The sequence below is a fragment of the Clarias gariepinus genome, chromosome 2, assembly GCF_024256425.1.
Source record: "Clarias gariepinus isolate MV-2021 ecotype Netherlands chromosome 2, CGAR_prim_01v2, whole genome shotgun sequence".
Lineage (NCBI taxonomy): Eukaryota > Metazoa > Chordata > Actinopteri > Siluriformes > Clariidae > Clarias > Clarias gariepinus.
This window is the reverse complement of record NC_071101.1, coordinates 20,354,778-20,376,679: the sequence shown is the minus strand read 5'-3', so window position 1 is coordinate 20,376,679 and position 21,902 is coordinate 20,354,778. Positions and strand designations below refer to the sequence as shown.

At 39.6% G+C, this 21,902-nt stretch overlaps 1 protein-coding gene across 1 annotated transcript in view; it reads right to left on the bottom strand.

Moving 5' to 3' along the window:
• LOC128507598 (uncharacterized) overlaps positions 1-9,842 on the bottom strand; it is a 135,925-nt gene extending 126,083 nt beyond the window's left edge. Inside the window, exon 1 of the mRNA XM_053478634.1 lies at positions 9,733-9,842. The gene's annotated coding sequence lies outside the window, so the exon portion shown is untranslated. The remainder of the gene's footprint in view (positions 1-9,732) is intronic.
• Between the last annotated feature and the right edge of the window lie 12,060 nt (positions 9,843-21,902).

Sequence of the window (21,902 nt, the reverse complement as noted above, 5' to 3'; positions counted from 1 at the left end):
AGTCTGTCATATTCCCCATGGCTCGGTTTTAATTTTACATTTTAAACACCCCAGAGAGTCAGTCATACCGAAATAAATATGTCTTATAAAATGAGCAGGGGTTGTACTGCTATGCAATCAGGGCATATGTCGGGGAATGAAAAATAAGACACTTATGAGACCAGTACAAATTTGTCAAAAAAAAGATTTGCTACATTTTTCCAAAAGAACTGGTAATGAAAGTCTCAGAAAATGTCTATAGCAGTATTGTCTGTAAAGCCCACTTTTAAAAACTCCCAGCTGCGCCCCTGTCTAAAGTCCAACCGTAGTCAAGAGTTTTTTTGTTCCAAGTTTTGCAAATGCTATTGTTTTATATGAGGCAAATGCACATTAAGCAATGTTTAAATTACGTAGACCTGCAATCAGCTTTTATCACGGGAAGAACAGGCATTTTATAGCGCGGCTCTAAGAAAATTGTGCGGTGGCCTAATGGAAAGAGCAAGGTGGAGAAAATAAAGAATGGTACTTAAAAATAACTTAAAAGGTAATAAATAATATACAGTATTAAGTATATATATATATTTAGGCCTCCGAGTGGCACAGTGGTAAACCGCTCGCCCTATCATCTGGAGATCACTGGTTCAGTTCCCTGGGTGAGGCTGTAACTTCTCGCAGCCGGAGGTCTAGAGCTCTTCCCAAGTGCCGAATAAAAAAGACAAAGTGTTGGGCTAGCAACCCGCCCGGAAAAAAACAACCGCTACGGATACAGCGAAAGTCCTCTACAATGGAGAACTCGTTGCCCTATGCACCGATCGTCATAAAGGATATGTATGGATATATACAGTATACACATACAGTGCATCCCATCACTTTTTCCACATTTCGTTATGTCACAGCCTTATTCTTAAATGGATTAAATTCATTTTTTCCTGAGAATTCTACACAAAACACCCCATAATGACAACATTAAAAAAAGTTTACTTGAGATTTTTGCAAATTTATTAATAATAATAATTTAAAAAAATTATAAAATTGAGCTTAGGCTGATCATCCTGGAGATGTTTCTGTAGCTTAATTGGAGTCCACTTGTGGTAAATTCAGTTGATTGAACATGATTTGGAAAGGCACACACCTTTCTATATAAGGTCCCAGAGTTGACAGTTCATGTCAGAGCACAAAGCAAGTTAAAGAAATTGTCTGTAGACCTCTGCGACAGGATTGTCTCGAGGCACAAATCTGGGGAAGGTTACAGAAACATTTCTGCTGCTTTGAAGGTCCCAATGAGCACAGTGGCCTCCATCAAGTGGAAGAAGTTCAAAACCACCAGGACTCTTCCCAGAGCTGGCTGGCTATCTAAACTGAGCGATCAGGGGAGAAGGGCCTCAGTCAGGGAGGTGACCAAGAACCCAATGGTTCTCTGTGGAGAGAGGAGAACCTTCCAGGAGGACAACCATCTCTGCAGCAATCCACCAATCAGGCCTATATGGTAGAGTGGCCAGAGAGTCTCGTCAGACCTGAGAATTTTGTTTCTCCTTCAGGTGCCTTTTGGCAAACACCAGGCGGGCTGCCATGTGCCTTTTACTAAGGAGTGGCTTCCGTCTGGCCACTCTACCATATAGGCCTGATTGGTGGATGCCAGGGTGCCAATCTATCGCAGTGCCATATATAATGTATACAGTATGTATACAGTATATATACGGTGACATACATACATATATACATAGTCACATACATACCATATTTTATATATATATACTGTGACATACTGTTTCCACCTGTTCCATTTAGTTTCCACAGTTGATGGTGTTTGTGATATGATGAATGCTACACAGAGCACAACGACTGTTACAGCTTAAGTAATCAATATTTTGAACGAAACAATCAGCCAACACTCTGCTCTCAAAATACTTGGAGCTGTTTTTATGTTGGATGAGGAAAACAATCCTGAATCCTGACAAATCCTGAATCCAAAACACTTAATTTGTCATGTATTTGATTATGTATCATCCGATTACTCCCTAAAAGAAGTACACTTAAAGAAAGATGTGACACAAAAGTCATTATCGCTGTAGTACAGTAGTAGTAGTAGTAATGGAGAAGGGTTTCAGAGCTCGAAGGCTCCGGGCTTCCAAAAAGTGTTCTGATTGTGCTCCGAATGTCCGTTATTTTTAATCCATACAAAGGGGGATCTTCAGTTCTGACTGTGTAGGGTGGAGCCTGTGGGGGTAATAGGGCATTTTCATTATCACCTCAGAATAAACTGCAGTGTGTCTCTTTTTAACCTAGAGAATATTTGCCTCTCTGTTTTTCACTGTTTATTTGTTTAAGTTGCATAATTGTGAGCCTCACCGTTATTCAGATTTAGCATTTTTTAAATGTACTTTCTTTTTTCTTTTTTTAAACTAGCTATCCCAGTTTCCTATTTCTTTACTTTCGCCATCCCACAGCTTTTTAAAGTGTTCCTGATTTATTTTGGTTTTACTCCTGCCTTAGGACGCTAACCGCAATTTTTAGATCCACCAAAATAAAGTATAAAAAGAAAATGTCCAACTGCCTCCCATTTCTTGCACATATACTGTAATACCCCTTACCACTACAATGTAAATAAAGGTTAACTTTTTACAAGCGGCATATCAACTTGATCATTTCCCTTTAGGGAGGAAGCTATAAACACGCAACTGTGGGGTGGTATGCATTGCATGAGTTGATTCCGTTCACTATAAACAGCAATACATACTGCTTTTGACATTTAATAAAAGTTAGCTGGGGTGTTTTCGGGCTTTAAACACTGACAGGCCTGAGAAAGAGAGTGTTCAAAGAGAGAAGAAAGAAAAGAAAAGAAAGAAAGAAAGAGAACGGGGGAGGCAGGAAGGGAGAAATAGTGAGAGGTTGTCAGTCAGTTACCTGTGTCAAAAACATTACTGACATTCCGAAAGACAGGAAGCCTGGGCTGTGGTGGACCGCTCTGCCACAAGCTTTGCTTTCTTTACATTTCAACAGATTACTTCAACATGTGTGTGTGTGTGTGTGTGTCTGTCTGAATACGTGATATCTCTGTGCATGAGTGTGTGCAGCCGAATAAGAGAGGACCTATGCACTGTGCTGTATTACCTGGGGCAAGTGCAGCAAACTGCTTTCAATACCAAATTCTCATGAGCACGTCCCCAGCTTGGCTTAATTAGAGCTACTGTCACGGTTCTTTTAGCTTTCCTTCCAGTTGGCTTTCTACTGACCCCGTGCACCACAAAGGGGCCCTTTTATAGTGTGTGTCATTTATTTATTCTATACAGCTGGAGCCGTAAGCTGGTGCTGGTAGGTGTGGGGATTCTATCATGTGCCATAATCCTACTGTACAGCCATGGCTGTTAGTGCTGGATGAAGAACAGGGTTACGCAGACACGGAAGTGTGCCGACCTCGGGTTAGACTTAATCCCTCCTGAATCTATTTTCTGACCTATCGACTACTGCTTGATTCCTCAAATATCACCTCGCTTCCTCTCAATCTGTTGATGCCGCTAGCTGTATAGACTCTCTCCCAGAGACAAGAGGAATGCAACTTCGGCTTTTAAAGGCTTTGGCAGCGGCAGCCGTCCTGGCCAGGCTGAGAGGAGCGAACATGGCTGCAGATGTATATCAACCTTATCTACTGCTTATAAATCTCTTCAAGGATTTGGCACTTAAAGTCTGTTCCCGTCCCCCCAGACTCCCCCTCCTCTCCTCAGAAGAAGCAATAACTTTTTTTTCCCCCATCAAAGCTATGCTGAATGTGCAACGTGAGTCTAGAGAGATTTCAAAGGATTTAAAGAAAAAATTCAGCCTAAAATACACATTTACTCGATGAGTATTAAGCACTTCTGATGTTGACAGATTGAGTGGCACGGCTTTCAATTTTCATTAACTTAAAGCCCTATTTCTGTGATATCATTGATAAGGAGTATGAGGACTACAGTGTACAGCTGGCTTTCAGGAATTTCTTTTGAAACGAAATTGTCAGGATATCTCCATGCATTACCTGAGCTTGGATAAAAATGGCCACTACAATACAGCTGATCCAGATTAACTGTATATTTGTGACAACAAACATTTTCAATAGAGAGTACAAGGGTGGGTGATCTCAACCTTCTCTTGAGTCCTTGTCTTTCATGTAGGCTGACCAGCTTTGCACTCTCTGTTGAAAATAATGTTTAAACACCACATGACATTTTATCAGGAATCAGTTCATTGAGTTGTTTTTATTCATTCTTTTTTTGTATTTGTTTATTTTTCACACTCGTTATAATTATTTTCCCTTCGGGGTTAATAAACTGTCAATATCCATCCATTTATCCATCCATCCATCCATCTAGGAACCTAGTTGGACTACAGAGGTTCCTAGATGGATGAATGAAAGGAAGGAAGGAAATTCCCATTTTTTAAAAACCATGGTAGAACCTCCGATCAACATTTCACTCAAATCCCACACTATGGGCAATTTAGAAACGTCAATCAGCCTAATCTGCAGTACCCGGAAGAAACCCACTAAAAACTGAGAAAACATGCAAACTACATGGACACAGACCCGAGGCGGGAATGTAACCATCAACACTCTAACCACTATATACTGTATCTATATCTATAAACTCTATTGCTTGTTAAAGCCCCCGAGTGGAGGGCGAGCAGTGGTAAAGAGATCTGCTCGCCCTATCATCCGGAGATCGCTGGTTCGATCCCCGGGTGATGCTGTTACCTCCCACAGCCGGAGGCCTAGAGAGAGCTGATTTGCCGAGCTCTCTCAGAAGGGAGGGAATAAGAGGTACTTAGCACTCCCACATTAATCACGACTCTACAGCCAATCAGGGGCATCTGTGAGCTCGCGCACGCGGAAGGAGCAGTAAGCGCTTTCCTCCGAGTGTGTTACTCCACCCCTAATGATGCGTGAGCAAGCAGTTCAAAAGGATGCGGTTAGCTGGCGTCACGCGGTTCGGAGGAAACACGACTAAATTAGGGAGAAAATCGGGAAAAAATCCACAAAAAAACCCTCTATTGTTTGTTATAAAAAGAACAAACATTCCAAATAACCTACATAGGAGCCTATTCCACACAAGCTATTCCCACTCCTGAAATAGAGTACTGTGGAACTCTACAGTACAAACCTTTAAAACTGGCCAGATTAATTATCGATAAGGTTTGAAGAACCATAAACAAGAATAAAAGTCATGACTTAATACTTCGATTGTATTTTGTTGCACCACACACATTTCTCCCTATTAACCTCACCCAGAGTTTACCAGATAAATGAAATACATTATTTCCTAAGAAGTAGAAGAAGCAATGTTTTTTTTTTTACATTGGACTTGCGTTATAACGTTTTATACCATTTAGGGCTCTGATTTAAATGATCCATTTTATGTTTAGATGTTAAACTTCATCCAACACTGATGGACTGAATTAATGAGATCTGGGGCAACGCCTGCTGTAGGTCAGTGAGCACTGGGAAAATTAAACTTCTCTGCAATGCTTAGTCATTTGCTTTGATAAAGCACACTGAGACACTGAGATCAGGGGGTCAGATAGGAATATTTATCCAGAAAGTATGTAATACATGTAGGACCCCTAAGAGATGTTTTTTTGTCCTCTGATCAAACCTCAACCTCTTTTACAGTTTTTCTGCCAAACGCCTTTTTCTTTTACCCCAGAATTGTTTTTTTCAGCCATTAAGGCCAATACATTTTGGGCTGTTACAAGTTACAAGGTCCAAGATGCATTTTTAACAATAAATATCATCAGAGTTTATTTTTGGAGTGAGGTTTATAGTCAGCCATAGACAAAGCAAAGGCGATTACTGTACACAGTCATGGCTGGTTTATTACAGTATATGTAGCTTAGCCTTATACTTCGTAATAGGAGTTTTTTTATTTATTTTTGACCCACTGCAAGAATTTTTTAAAAATTTAAGAGACAAGAGTGCATAAGAAATATGCCATTCGACATAAATTTTCAAGACAAGTGTGTGAGGGACTCATCACTAGAGGACAAAATTCACTTTCTAGAATCTGGAAAGGGAAAAAGTACAGGGAATCAAAATGGAATAAAAAGGGAGGGGTAAAAGAGCACTGAGACAGAAACATCTGTATCACAGATATCCCAGAGTCATGTTAAGCCAAGTAATGGAGTTTAATGAGTGAGGCAGCAAGCTTTCTGTCAGTCCCACTTGCCTTCTGGAGCACCCCAGACATCTAGAGCATCTTGCATAGCTTATATATTAACAAAAACACAAATAAAGAATGATTGTAATAAAGAAATTTCCCCACTCCAATACTCCAAGCACAACAGGGTAAAATCAGTCCCTCAGAAAATACAGTGAAATGAAAAGGCATAAAAAGATTAAATCAAACATATAAAAAAAATATGAAAACCTCACTGAATGTTAACGCGATACTCTGGTGTTATGGATGGCAGACAGCAACATTTTCCCATTGTTTTCCTTCACTCTGCAAGTCACCGACATTAAAATGTTCAAGCATGATAAAATCACATCATGTAAAACTGTTAATTGCTCAGAATTAAAAAAAAAAAAAAAAAGTAGGAACAGAAAGAAAGAAAGAAAGGTTGTGGTTCTGGAGAGCAGATGGATGGAAAAAAAGATATTGCACTAGTTCTATGGGCCTGTTTTCAATGCTAAATGTTTAAAGAGTCTTTAAGCTGAAATTAAGATCTGGAAGGTTTTAGGAGTTTAAATTTTATTTTTATTTTAAAATGGTTAAACGTGACCTATTATTTTACTATGAATGAAATACACGGTCAAAAAAGAATTAAAACAATGTATATAAAGATGGGAAAGAAATTGCATTGCATCATGTATTTCCCTTTATTATTGTTTTAAACTCCAATTTTTATGCTTCCAAACAAAGCACAGCCTTTGTTCTGATTAGCCTCAATAACAAGGGGTTTTCTTATGTCAGGTCCACACAGCTGTTTAGTCCCAGTACTGAGTTCTCATCAGATTGTGTGTATATGGAATTGCTCTATCCTTCCAGGTTTTGATAATGTGTTAATGGGTTCTTAACCAAGTTCCAATAATTTTAAATCTCATTAGTTGTTTTCTTTGCTTGATGCGGCCAGATAATTTGACGCTTCTGAAATCATGACTTTTTTTTGGCCGGGCAGCGAATATTACAAACCTGCTAGACATTTTTTATCCCGAAATGCACAGACGTTTAACACACACAATTAAACTCTGCCTCAGCCTGTAAAATGTTTCACTCCATACATGGGGACATAAAAAGGATATTATACATATGCTTCAGTCAAAAAGGCGTCTGTGTAATATCCTGTAGTGCTATAGTGCTGGAACAGAAGACTGTAGCAAAGGCGAAATTTTAAGGCGGTGGAAAGACATCTCTGTGTGGAAGTCCCTTTGGCATGACTGAAACATTATTAAAAGCTCCCAGTTAGCCCAACCAAAATAAACTTGGCAGGCATGAAATGATTCAATAAACGTACACAGAGGAGTCTTTAAAAAATCATTAATGATGGGAGCTTTGTGAAGCAAGAACAAATAGGAACAGAAGCTTTGTATCAACGCAGAGAGAGAGTGAGAACGCCAAAGCGAGGAGACAAGTTCAGACTCTGACTGATCATGTACAAGAGCTGGGATCAAAGGCTCAACAGATCTCTCACCTGGATTTACCTGCAGTCAGAGCCAATATCTTCAGGATAGACGCTAAAGCACTTTACATTTAGGGAATGACATCTGTGTGGAGGTGCTTCAGATAGCTGCTTTAGGACATAATGAGCTGCAAATCTTTTTTTTTTCCATATGAATCTGCTGCAGAGTTGTACCTTTGGCTCTGATAGAAAGCCCTAATTAATCAGATGTAAGTGCTGTGGAGAGTTGGCACAGAGGGGCACTAATACTGTTTATTATAATACAATATACTAGCGCACAAACATTACACATCATTGATGAGGAAAGAGTTTTTAGAAATAGTTAACAGGTAAAAGGTAAAAATCAGCTGATCAGCTTTAATGTAATCAGTAATGTTATTATTATTATTTCAGGTTGAAGCCCACGTATATGTCTGTCTGTCTGTCTGGCTTTCTGTACGGCACAGGAACTCTCTGTCTAACTTATTATTACAAAGAAATAACATTTTATAAGGGTGAGTATCTTGCACTTTGTGTAGGATAAGTTGTACTTTTTTCTTCGTCAGACAAATAAACTCCCTGTTCGGTAACTGGAGAGTAAATCACTGATGAGAAATAGAAACAGTAGATCAGACATAATAAAATTATATATTTTTTTGGTCTGAAAACGACTCTTATTAGTAAAACAAAGCTTAGTGGTTTCTTATTTTAAAGTGGGTTATTAAATCTGCTACAGAATTGAACAGAATACAGAATAGTGCAGGTTAAACTTCATTAAATTCTATGCAGCCAGTTTTGTGAGATGCTGTGACACAGTCTGGTTGGACAGTGGTGATGGGAAGTTTGAATCATTTAGTGACTCGGTTCTTTAAATCTTAAAATGAACAAATCTTTTTTTGAGTCATTTAGTTCATTACGTTTGATCATAAATAAAAATAAAATATTACATTTTTAATAAACAGACCCCCAACTCTCATATCTTCTGGTCCGAGTCATTTTGTTCTTTCGAATCTATTGCACTGCATAGCGTCTATGGGAGTCACGTGACAATAGAACAAACGACTCGGGCTAGTAGACTCGAAGGTAACTACTTATTTCATATTCCCTACATAACCTACAGTGGTTTTGCGATGCTTTGCACTCGGTCATCTGAGTCACGTTAAAGACTTGTACAAAAAGAACAAAACGTTTATGATCCTACAGACAAAATCTGTCTTTTTTTCATATAAATAATACTTAGCAAACTTTGAAACCTCCCTGCTTCATTTTCCTAGAAACCTAAAGACAGTCTGGAAGTATTTCTGGAAGATAAAGTGACCTGCGACTGTGCAGCAGGTCAAACTCAGTAGCAGCCCAGGAACGCGTATACTGTATATTTCCTTTCACGGTTTATCGCATTTAGTAAATAGTAAAAGTCTATACTTTAGAAGATGTAGAACTCTGTGCAACTCTTAATCACTTCTGTATCTGCTTAGACTTTTTGTAGACATACAGCATTACCTTTTTTCTTATAAATAGAATGTACTGAAAAGTCAAAAACAAAGAAAATTAGGAAAAAAAAGAGAAAGCGCTAGAGAGGAATAAAAGCAACCATGTGCTTTAGTAATCTACATGTAAACAGACCGACTTCACTTCTTTCTCTCTCTCTCTCTCTCTCTTCAGATGACAATGGCCCTTTTCATGGCACCAGTCACCCATAGCCCATGCTGACGCGCAGGTCATGGCCCCCCTCTTCAAAGCACGGTATGTCTGCAAGACTCATTATTACCTTCCCATGCTGTGGCCAAGAGCATGTTTCCACTGGCCGAGCAAATGGGAATTACAGCGTTCTAATAAAGACGGGGATATGTGACACCAGAAACACTGTGGGATTAAACTCAACTGCCTGCATAATTAGGCTCAAATTAACACCAGCCAAAAGAGGAGACTTCGTGAAGAATGGATGTTTGTGTATGTGCATGCACAGTCATGTCAGGTTTGGAAGTTACTGAGAATCAGATAAAATTAAAATAAAAGAAATCGGGGTCACGATGACCACGCAGTCGGCCTAAACGCTCTTCCGCTAGAAATAAATAGGCGAATAAATAAATAAATAGAAATGCACCATGGCTGGTGTAGGAATTTCACCTTTTTGTGATGCAAGTTTCCACTTCCTGGAAGATGCTTATACAACTAGTTCTAGGTCAAGGACTCCTGGTCATGGGTGGCTAGAGTACTTCCTCATACCAAACTTCCTCATGCAGTTGTGCAGTTCAAACAGTAGCTGATGGTGTTATTGCTGAAAAAAAAAAAGTTAACTTTAACACCATTTTCTGAATGTTCACACTTCACACTTCAATACAGAACCTTTACAGGAGTCAGTGAAACTGAAATACAGAACTAAATAAATGCCTGACGTTAATTTCATACACAGCTATGGCCATTTTCTATCACTGCTGCTGGAATGTTTTCACACCCAAGGTTTTAACAGTGTGCCTACTGTAAGATCCACACACACACACACACACTCAGTTTAAGGTCTAAAACAAATCAAATGTTGTTAGTCTTTCCCATGAGCACACAGGACACACTTATATTTACTGTACATACACATGAGTGCCAAACGCGCACATGCATGTTTATACAGACATTGGAAACGCACACGTGTTTATACACACGAGGTAGTAATTAATGACATGAGACATAACACAGATAGACCTTAAGCCTTCGGTGCATTTCCTGATGGAGACCTGTGATCTGGAATCTCATTCATAAAACTAGCACACTGGCATCATTGTTAGAGCGGTGCATGTGTGAACCTCCTCAGTAGATCATATTCATAAGCGGAATTCAACCCAAAATGCCAGCACTTCCACTGGTACAGCATACTAGTTTGTACCGACTGCAGAGGAAAATTCTAAATCAAAGTATTTGTCGGACCATCTGGCCTAAAGATTTTACATTACGTAGATGTATTATATTAAGTCTTATCTATTTATTAATCGTCAATAATCACTTTATTCTGATCCACAAAGGGGATACACAGGGGATCCACACTGGGTGGATACTATTTTATCACAAGGAAACTATTATCTAGTTAATCTGTTCCACAGGGGAAAAAAAACCCTGATGCATTTACACACAGTTTTACAGTATGAGTCATTACAAATTGGCTTGTAAATCTCATGCGATTACACAACAAACTGATATCCAGCTTGTAATTATCTCGTAAAAGATAAAAGATAAAGAAGATGTGATCTGATCAGAAATGTGATCGGCTTTTGATTAAGGCTTAGTTTTTGGAAATAATTGAACCGTTGAAGTACGGATCATAGATGAACTATTCTTTGGACATTAGCACATAAATAAATAAATAAATAAATATATGAAAAAACCCTGAATAGCTTCTTTATGGTCAGTGGATCAACTGTGGTTTCCAAAATCCAATCAAACATTATTTTAATCACATTATTTTAATCTTTTATTCATACACACTCTTTCTATGGCAAACCACTGAATTGATGTAATGCCTTGAAGCAATGGACCAACTGCATGTTTCAGAAGCTCAAGCAACGTCTTCTCATTGGCTTCTGAGCACGAAACCCTGATCTAAAGCCGTGTGCGGCACCATTTCCATAAGCTGATTGTCTCTATGTGCGAAGCGTGTGCATGTGAAGTATGTATACATTAGTCACACCTGGGAGAATCCATTAGCGTTTACCCGACCAGAGAGCCATTAACACGCCACAGGCTTCCATCTCTGTACAAGGACCTTATAGGAACCATTAAAAAGTGATGTGTGGCCTAGAGCCAGGCACAGACGCTCAAAATCACCCGTTAAAGCCGTCAGATTTAACAGGCCATCAGTCTGACAGATATAATAAGTAATGTTACGTGATGATATCGGTGGGTGGATGTACTCTATGTGTTACTGCTTGTTCCATGAAAAAAAGATCTCACAGGACAGGACTTACTCGCCCCCTGAACCCTCGACTCTTTTTGAGTTCTTGTTATAAAAATCTCATTAAATGATGCAATGAAACTCTAACTGGTTAGCCATTACACAGTTAGTTACATAAACCAGGCTGTTTTAAAAGCATTTAAAACTCATTTTCTTCACAATTGCCTGTTCCGAACAACCATCCATCACCTATAACACTCTTATATTTTAGAGCAAATACTTACTCATGCTTTTTGAGAGAAAGAACGTAACAACACCTTTTTGTATACATGAAAAGACATATGCCTCTAATTGGCTAGTGTCAAGAGAAGAAGGCATTCCTTTCTGCACATGGAGAAGCCAATTGTGCTCTCTTGGGCTCAAGGCCAAAGCACCGGCACTTTAAACGAACTAAACAGAGAACAACAACAGTACAGTACAAATAGACCGTGTTGCACTGTTAGAGTACTGCATATGCAGAATGTGCTCATCTGGGAAAACTTATACATGGTAGAACTGTCAACATAGAATTATATAGTTTATCTAGCATGGAACTGTAGAAATACTGGTTACTTCCAAAAACACAACTTCATTCAAGGAAAACTTGAGCTTGACTTTATTTGCACAGATGCAGGTGTATATACAGTGGTGTGAAAAAGTGTTTGCCCCCTTATTGAGTTTTTTTTTTTTGCCATGTTTGTCACACTTCAATGTTTTAGATCATCAAACAAATTTAAATATTAGTCAGATATAGAAGCCAATATAAATCACAGTTTTTAAATGAAGGTTTTTAAGGGTAAACAAAATTACAAAAAACAAAACTACATAGCCCTGTTTTTGACTTTCTTTGGATCTCTGCATGATGTCTAGCTTTTGAGGATCTTTTGGTCTACTTCATTTTATCAGGCAGGTCATATTTAAGTGATTTCTTGATTGGCAACAGGTATGGCAGTAATCAGGCCCAGGTGTAGCTAGAGAAATTAAACTCAGGTGTGATAAACCAGAGTTATGCTTTTCACACAGGGCTTAGTAGTTTTGGATTTTGTTTTCATTTAATAATAAAAAACCTAATTTAAAAACTGCATGTGTTTACTTGTGTTATCTTTGACTAATATTTAAATTAGCTTGATGATCTGAAACATTAAAATGTGACCAACATGCAAAAAAAAAAAAAGAAATCATTAAGGGGCAAACACTTTTACACCAATGTAGATAGATAGATAGATAGATAGATAGATAGATAGATAGGAAGGAAGGTATGAAGGTAGGTAAATAGATACAGCAATGTATTTTGATTGTAATTATGACTTATAGAAATTAATACAGTATTGCAGATAATGATATATAGAAAAAACAAAGTGCGATAAACTGCCGATCCAAAATAAGAAAAAGAGATGAAATGTGCACCAACATGTTGCCCAATAGGACACCAAACAAGGTATGACAAGAATAGCGATTGATTTTGCACAGATGAAATTACTTATTATTTATAACTTTGACAATATATTTGTATTTGAGTTAAGTTGTATTGAATAATGATACGATTTATGATCCATGTTGATAAAGTAGACTGATAAGAGTAATTTAGGGTTTATGGTAAGGTTTTGGAGGCGAATGTCTTTAAGAACCAGTCTAATGGCTTCTGTGCAGAAGCTGTTGGTAAATCTACACTTGTTTGTGCTGATGCTCTCTGGTCTGAAGTGTCACAAGGATGTCTCTGAGGATGGCAGAATCTTTATTTCTGCAGTGCTATGTGCAGTGCCCAAGCGGGCAGGAAGGGGCGGTGGAGGGCATGGACTAGCTGATGATCCTCTCTGCAGTCTTATTGACTCTCTGGAGGGCCTCTACTGACTGTGTGTGGCATTTCCATACCACACAGTGATCCCTCTGGTCAGGACGCTTTCAATAAGTCCTCTGTAGACCTGGGTGAAGGCTGATGTCTAAGTCCCTCTTTTTAAGCAGCTTTATAAAGAAGAGTAGGTGTTGGGCTTTCTTCATTATGGCTGTGGTGTTGGCTTGTCAGAAAAGGTTCCCAGAGAAGTGCAGGCCCAGGAGCATAAAGGTATCAACCAGCCCTACTTCAGCTTCATTAGTAGTCAGAGCCTGCAGCGACTCCTGAAGTCCAGAACGAGGACTCCTCAAAAATCCTCAAAAATCATCTGATCGTAGTGGGGCTTTGTTTTAGGCAAGTACAATCTTAGATCAACTACAACATAGACCTTTTTTTTTTACCAAGACATTATTTATTAAAAACAACAAAGCCAAAAAGAATGTTGGCAATTCTTAGTTCCCTTTACTACTTCAACAGGATTTAAGAAAGTAAGTTGAAGCCAGATGTTGCTAATCATCAGCCCCTGGTGTGCAGATTTCTATAAAAGCAGAAGTTTTGGCAGTTTGCTCTAAGAGAAGCAACAATTGCTTCTCTAAGACCACTGCTTATGTCTTTCTCTCTTGGCACTGCGTTAACACACACCTGAATATAACGCTCTTAGAGAAGCAATTGTTGCTCCACATAACTCTGGAAAGGGTTATAAAAGCTTTTCCAAACAATTTGGAGTTCAACATTCTAAAGACAGCTAAAGCTTGTTCGAAATTGGGTCATGCAACAGGATAATGATCTGAATCACGCCAGTAAATCTACAATCGAATAGCTGAACAATAAAAGAAGCAAGGTTTTTAAAAAGATCTGCACAAAGTACAGACCTTAACCCATTTGAAATGCTGTGGCGAGACCTTAAGAGAGCTATGCATAAGCAAATACCCAAAACCTCAATAAACCGAAATAATGTTATAAAGAAGAAGGGATCAAAATTCCTCCACAATTGTTGCGAGTCTGCAAGTCATAGAGAAAACTGTTTTTTTGAGCTATTGCTGGTAAACCTGTTTTTTTTTTTTTTTGGCTTAATTTTTGTTAAATAATGTCATGGTGAAAAATGTTATACATTGTTGTTCGTCTGAGGTTGTATTTGTCTAATACTAAGACCTGCAATAATCAGATGTTTTCACATAGAATTAAAAGAAGGTGTACTCTTGAAACTTTAGAACATGCCTGCAAATGGATTCTAGTATTCCAACAGTTTAGTATACTGTACAACATTCCTCATCAGAATGATTATCCGACTTTGATAATCCGTTCAAGAGGTAAACATTTGATCTGATTACTTCTCTCTTGTTGGAATAAATATGTTCTTTCCGCGCATGTTTTCCCCAGGTGGGGGTAGCATTAGGTGAGAGGGAAATTTTCTTTCCATTACTGATCAGGAAACTCTGTGAGAACAATTCTCTCCCAGCTGTGTTTACTTTCATCCACAAGTTTCTGGCTGAGGCAGGGGCACTGATTGGCTCCTCATTTCACACATAGTAAAAGCATGATGTATCGTGATTCAGCCGCCCTGACTCATAATTTTTTTTCCTTTCCTGTATATGTTTGCAGTATTTGAGGCGGTAAATTGTTGCTCTATAATTCTACAGGTGGTGCACTCTAAACTGTTCACACTTTGGCAGGCAGAACATTATCCTGAGTGGTACAAGCAAATTATTGGATAAGTTTGTTTAGAATCCTAACAAAATGTGGTGGTTAGCACTATCACCTTGCACCTTTACTGTCCGGGTTCTAGTCCCGGCCAGGCTCGATTCCTGTCTCTGTATGCATGGAGTTTGCATGTTCTTTCCGTGCTTGGTGGGTTTCCTCCGGGTGCTCTGGTTTTCTCCCACAGTCCAAAGATATGCAGGTTAGGCTAATTGGTGTTCCCAAATTGCCCGTAGTGTGAGAGTATGTTTGTGTAAGTGTGCCCTGAGATGGATTGGCACCATGTCCAGCGTGCACCAGGCTCCAGGTCTCCGCTACCCTGAATACAGGTTAAAGCGGTGTAGAAGATGAGTGAGTGAGTGGGTGAGTGAGTGAGTAGATATCAAAATATATTACAGGCAGCAAAACCTAATTTTTCATCTTTTTTTTCCCCCCATCACAGCTTCACGTGGCAGATTTTCCCAGACCACCACACATTTGAAAGCTGTATAATAGCAAAGCTACACATGAAGTATTTAGGACAGTAGGGTGCAAGATAGCAGGGTTACGGCTCAGGGCAATGCTGGTAACAGTCCAAAGCGTTATAGTTACAGTAAGCTCTGGTTATTGCACATTGCGGTCCTGATTTGGCCTGAGCAACAATAATGCAACAGTTTATAGTTAATGACTCGCACATGCGTGTGTGAAAAGCAGCAGCTTGACAGCTTTGGGATGGAAACAGGATATCCCAGATCTGGGATAGAACCATTTTAGAGACATTTCATGGATATGTTTTTATTCATTTATTTATTTAGGTTTAATTGAACTAGGTTAGGCAGTGTGAGCTCCCCGCTTGGCAACGTGCAACTGCAAATTCAGTGTTTATTTGCTTCGTAGCTGGAAAAAAACCCAAATATAGTTTCTTCTCTGTTTTCACTCTCACTGAGCTGTGCAGCCCTGAATCGTGTGTAATGTAACTTGAAATGTTTATTGATGAGAAGGGATACAGCAACTTTCTGAACCCGGAGTAATCATTCAGTTGGGAACTTCCCAGTATGAAAATCATACTTCCAAACCTGCAGGATTGCAGCATTCGTCTGTAACAGCCTTGTTACACATGCAGCATGTCACATATGCACATGACACGAGACGTCTTACAGAGAACAGAATCTAACAGCAGCAGTCCAACAGCTCTGGGAGGCTATATCAAATCAATGCCTGTGCTGTGATGCTGTGCTGCGAAATGCAGACCCACCTTTTTTTGTAAACTTTGTTTTACCACCGACTTCCTCAAAATATACAACCCTCATGCGAAGTGAAGCGGCACGGCAAAGAAATGGATGGGATTGAACGTGCAGATTGCTCTGCAGAACAAGGGTTCGACACATTTGATTAACTTCATATGGTGTCGTGTAATGCTGATGAAGTCATACACATTCGATCCTCCAACCCCGAGTTCTAATTTCTCCCCTCAGAAAGGGAGTTTAACTCCAGTATACAAGTCATCAATCAACTGGAGTTCGGGCTCACCGGCCAAGCAGTCTAAAACCAAAAGTGCACAGTTTTTTTCCTTCCAATTTTCAGCCTGAATTTGCTGTCATAGACGAAAAAAATCGCTCATCACAGAAGACGTTTGTGGTTCTGAGCGGAGATCAGAGGTCTTCGTAATGAATTCATAATGTGATACAGCAACTGGTAGCTGATTTAATGTCAGTGAAGCCAAAAAGAGCCAAAAACGAGTTCCCAAAATGTGCCCAATTTTTTTTTATTAAAAACTTTTGAGCGTCGATATGGAAAGCCAGCAGTGGGAGAAATGGCTTTACACTCAGCTACGTGGATGATAATGGACAGATTACACAAATATTCTGGTTACATAAAACACACTTTCCATGTTGTCCTCTTTTAACACAGACACAAATAGCTGAAATTTCTTTCACCTTTCAAAGTATGTCTCTCTCGGCATCCCAGCTGTTGAATAAAAATGCTGTAAACACAACGAGATCAGAGGTTCCATCTATTTGGAATCTTCATGCAAGCGAGGACAATCATCAATCTAATCTCCTCTGAAGAACTTCCACAAAACACTCATCTTACACAGAATAAAGGCCCTGTTTATGTTTCTGCAAGCCCGTTTTCTCCTTAAGCCAAGACTTCACTGATTAATGACATAACCAGGACATGGTAATTGTCTTTAATCGCAGGTCTACAGTTGGAGCATACTCTCTGGATAATCTGACATATAGAAGCCATTATCGCATTATCGTCTGTCATACAAAGTGGCAAAAAGTTTATTGGGATTTGCATTCTACGGCATGACAAGTAGTCTTAAATGACTCCTGTAATCACACAGGCTTAAACAGTAGACAAAAACAACACTGGAGAAAAAAATTCCCCTAAAAAACCCAAAATGGCTGCTTGGCAGGATCGAGTGCTGGAGTTTACCTCTCGGTTTCAGACACAGAGATGACCATCTTCTGCTGAACACTTCAAGGCAACTCAAGAAGTGTAAGACACAATTTTTCCTACAATCCCAGTGCTGTTTTGCAATGGGATGAATCAAAAAAGGGAACAAAGTAAAAAAAATAAGAAAAGAAAGAAAAAAAAAAACAATAAGCATGTGTGTGTGTGTGCCAGTTGGTCTTAAAAATGTATCACGGTGCATCAAATAGTAATTAAAGCTAGGACAAATCGATTTTGTGCATTAAAAAAAGGCTGTAATCAAAATAAAATGCACTGCCATGCAGCATGGTGGCTTAGTGGTTGGCACAGTTGCCTTGCACCTCCAGAGTCCGGGTTCAATTCCCGGCCAGGTTAGATATTACTGTTTAAGTAATATGAAGGGGAAAAAAACAAGTCTATGCTTTGTTAACGTAATAATTATGTCACAGGTGTTCAAGTCAAACCAGGACTTTTGATTGTGCAGGAAAACAGATCACAGTTATGAAAGTAAAAACATCTTTATTTCTCTATATAATCCCCTGCCATGCAGTACCAAAGCCCGTACAGTACCCCAGCTTTGCACTAGTGCTTTGATACAATCAAGGTAGAAAGTTTCCTCAGTATGCCGCAGCCATGAACGGACTGCCTGGTTTTCTGTGATAAACCGTTCCTTTAACACACTGAAGATTAGGAATATTCTGTGCCATTTGAAAGCAGGGAGCTCTCTCGTGCATTTTCTTCCGGAAATGCAGGTGTTCATAGATGATTGTGTGTACACCTCCCACAGACAGATAGATCTCTTCTAACAAGTTATCTGTTGATTTTCAAGGCTGAACTGATGGCCAGGTCATTCTCTAGTTCAAGTTCAAGTTCAAGTAGGCTTTATTGTCATTACAACCATATACAGTTAGTACACAGTGAAACGAAACAACGTTCCTCCAGGACCAAGGTGCTACATGCAACACAAATTTACAACATAAATTAACAGAAACACTAAACTAGCTAACCAAGAGGCCTAGTTAACTGGCTAGCAGAGACAGGACAGAAAGACCTAACATAAATTACAACATAAATTAACAAAAACTAACTAGCTAAGTATAACTATTTTAACAGACAACATAAAGTGCACGTGCAAATGTGCAAACAAGAGCAACAACAAAGTGACAGTGCGCAACCACGACATAACAGAACATAAAATATGGTGTTGAGGTAGTGGGTAAACGTAAACGTAACAGTTACAGAACATAAAATATGGTGTTGAGGTAGTGGGTAAACGTAAACGTAACAGTTACAGAACATAAATTATGGTGTTGAGGTAGTGGGTAAACGTAAACATTCTTTAAAAACAGCAGCAAGAATTGAGGAATTAGTGCAAAAATTAGTCCAGTAATGATCATTGTGCAAAAGATAAACAGTGAAGCATTTACAGGTTGGTGTGTACGATAATTTGGTGGTGTAGGTCAGTGTGTCTGCACTTGTGTTGATTAGTCAGTCCAGTCCCAATATTTTGAGGTAGTTGAGTTAAGCTGTGTGATAATGTTTGTGTTAGTGTGTCCGTGTGTGTGTGTGAGTGTGTGTTTATCAGTCCAGTCCCTTTTTGTTGAGGAGACGGATGGCTTGTGGAAAAAAGCTGTTGCACAGTCTGGATGTGTGTGCCCGAATGCTTCGGTACCTTTTTCCAGATGGCAGGAGTGTGAAGTGTGTGTGAGAAGGGTGTGTCTGATCAGCCACAATGCTGGTGGCTTTGCGGATGCAGCGTGTGGTGTAGATGTCTTCAATAGAGGGGAGAGAGACCCCGATGATCTTCTCCGCTGTCCTCACTATCCGTGGTAGGGTTTTGCGATCCGATATGGCACGATTACCAAACCAGACAGTGATGCAGCCACTCAGGATGCTCTCGATAGTTCCTCTATAGAAGGTGGTCAGGATCGGTGGTGGAAGCTGGGCCTTCCTCAGTCTTCTCAGAAAGAAGAGACGCTGTTGGGCTTTCTTGTGTAGGGAGCTGGTGTTGAGGAACCAGCTGAGGTCCTTCTCTAGGTGGACACCCAGGAATTTGATGTTTTCGACGATTCCCACAGAGGAGCCGTTGATGCTCAGCGTTGAATGGTCGCCTCGTGTCCTCCTAAAGTCAACAACCATCTCCTTTGTCTTGTCAACATTTAGAAACAGGTTGTTGTCTTTACACCAGTCCGTTAGCCTCTGCACTTCCTCTCTGTACGCTGACTCGTCGTTCTTGCTAATGAGACCCACCACGGTCGTGTCATCAGCGAACTTAATGATGTGCTCCGAACTGTGTGTTGCTACACAGTCGTGAGTCAGCAATGTGAACAGCAGGGGACTGAGCACGCAGCCTTGTGGGGCCCCAGTGCTCAGTGTGGTGGTGCTGGAGGTGCAGTTTCCGATCCGTACTGACTGAGGCCTACCGGTCAGAAAGTCCAGGATCCAGTTGCAGAGGGAGGTGTTCAGGCCCAACAGGTTCAGCTTCCCAATCAGTTGTTGGGGGATGATAGTGTTGAATGCTGAGCTGAAATCTATGTACAGCATAGATTTCAGCTCAGCATTCAACATAGTGTTGCACTCAGCACTCAGCATAGTGTTGAATGCTGAGCTGAAATCTATGTACAGCATTCGAACATATGTGTCCTCTATTTAAAACTTTCAAAAACTCTAGTGTTTTCCTGCAGCTAAGAGGATCATCACCGTACTGTGGTTTAAAGCTTCTTTAAAATCAATTGATTTTACTCCTTCATTCATGAGAAATTTCATCAAGACCCCGTTTGACCAGAAAACCCATAATAAATGTGACAAACAAATATTTTGAAAAAAACTTTATTGCAGAACTATATACAGTAGGTGCACCTATTAGGGATGGGAGAAAAATGCAATAGATTCAGTGATTCGTGATTCTTTTGTGGGACGATTCATGTATCATCCCATTGACGGCATTAAAGGTATTTAAATGATTTGTTTGTTAAGAGTAGAGATGCTCCAGTCGATCAGCCAGTGACCAGAATTGGAATTTCAGCTTCATCAGCCATGACCCATCACTTAGGACATAACTGATTCTGTGCCGAGTGCACAAGCAGTGCTAAAGTTGTGTGCATTAAAAAGCCTCGGATCAGCCTTTTCCTTTAAAAAAAAGGGGGGGCTAGAGGTAGCTCAGTGGACAAGGTGTTGGACTACTAATTGGAAGGTCCCAAGTTCAAGCCCCACTATCACCAAGTTGCCATTGATGGGATAAAAAGTAAGTGACTGTACAGTGAATAGGGGTGTCTACCAAATGCCATAATTATAAAAACACCATGGGTGCTAAATATTCTTGATGATGAGACATTTGAGGCGATAAAACACCATTTCCTTACAATCCTACGTGTTACACATTAAAATATTCACATGCTGGCACTGTATGTGGTTGGAGTAAATTATTTGATACATGATAGTGTACATGCTGCTCAGTAAAGAGATAGCTTTATTGTTTAATTGAACTTCAAGTTTTCTAATGCACAGGTCTTGTGACTGGCAGACCCATGGACAGCTACACCGTGGGTTTTTCGGCCACCCTTAATGTTTCACTAGGCGACACTGCCATGATGTCAATCAGGGGGAATCCGCAACACCTGGACGCACATCTGTATAGGGCCGTGCAAACATTATGTAGTACCAGGTATGAGAGCGAGTCGCTTCGGTATAGGGGAAAAAAAGGAAAGAAAAAACAGAAAAGAAAAGAGCAGCAAAAAAAAAAGAAAAGAAAAAAGAAAAGAAAAACCCTGTCTCGAGAAGACGAAGAGTTTTATGTTTTTGTATTTGGCATCCGCATTTATTTACATTTTAAAAAGGATCCCATCTCAAGGAGACAAGAGATCTCTTTGCTGTGGTCTGTGTGCCTGGCTTTTGAGTTTTGTTTTCATTATTCTGTCTGCCTTTGTGTTTGATTAATAAACACATGTCATCTCCAAATGGGAAAAGCTTCCCCGAAAGTGCACAATCACTCCTACAGCTCACATCCACACAGCATCCCTTCTGACGCCCTGCAAATAACCACCCTGAGTGTTATATTGTTTAAATGCTGTGCTTGGTTTTTAAGTGAGAAAACTAATATAAGAAATGAGATAGATTTAAATACTCATGTTCAACTCATCTGTAAGGCTGTTGAATAAAGCTAAGGTGGACAAACGTTCGAGTTGTTATAACAACTTTTTTCCAAGGCGCCAGGTCTTTAAATTGCAACAAAAATGTAATATCGGATCTGAATGTTAATGAAATCGTGATACTTACAGAATCGTGATATTAATCGGATCGGCACTTATTATCGTGATAATGTCATATCAGGTGGTTACTGATGATTGTCATTCCTAATGCATACTATATAAGAAATATCATTTCAGTATAAACTTCATTAGTAAAACCCAGTGAATGGTAGCATTTTGTATT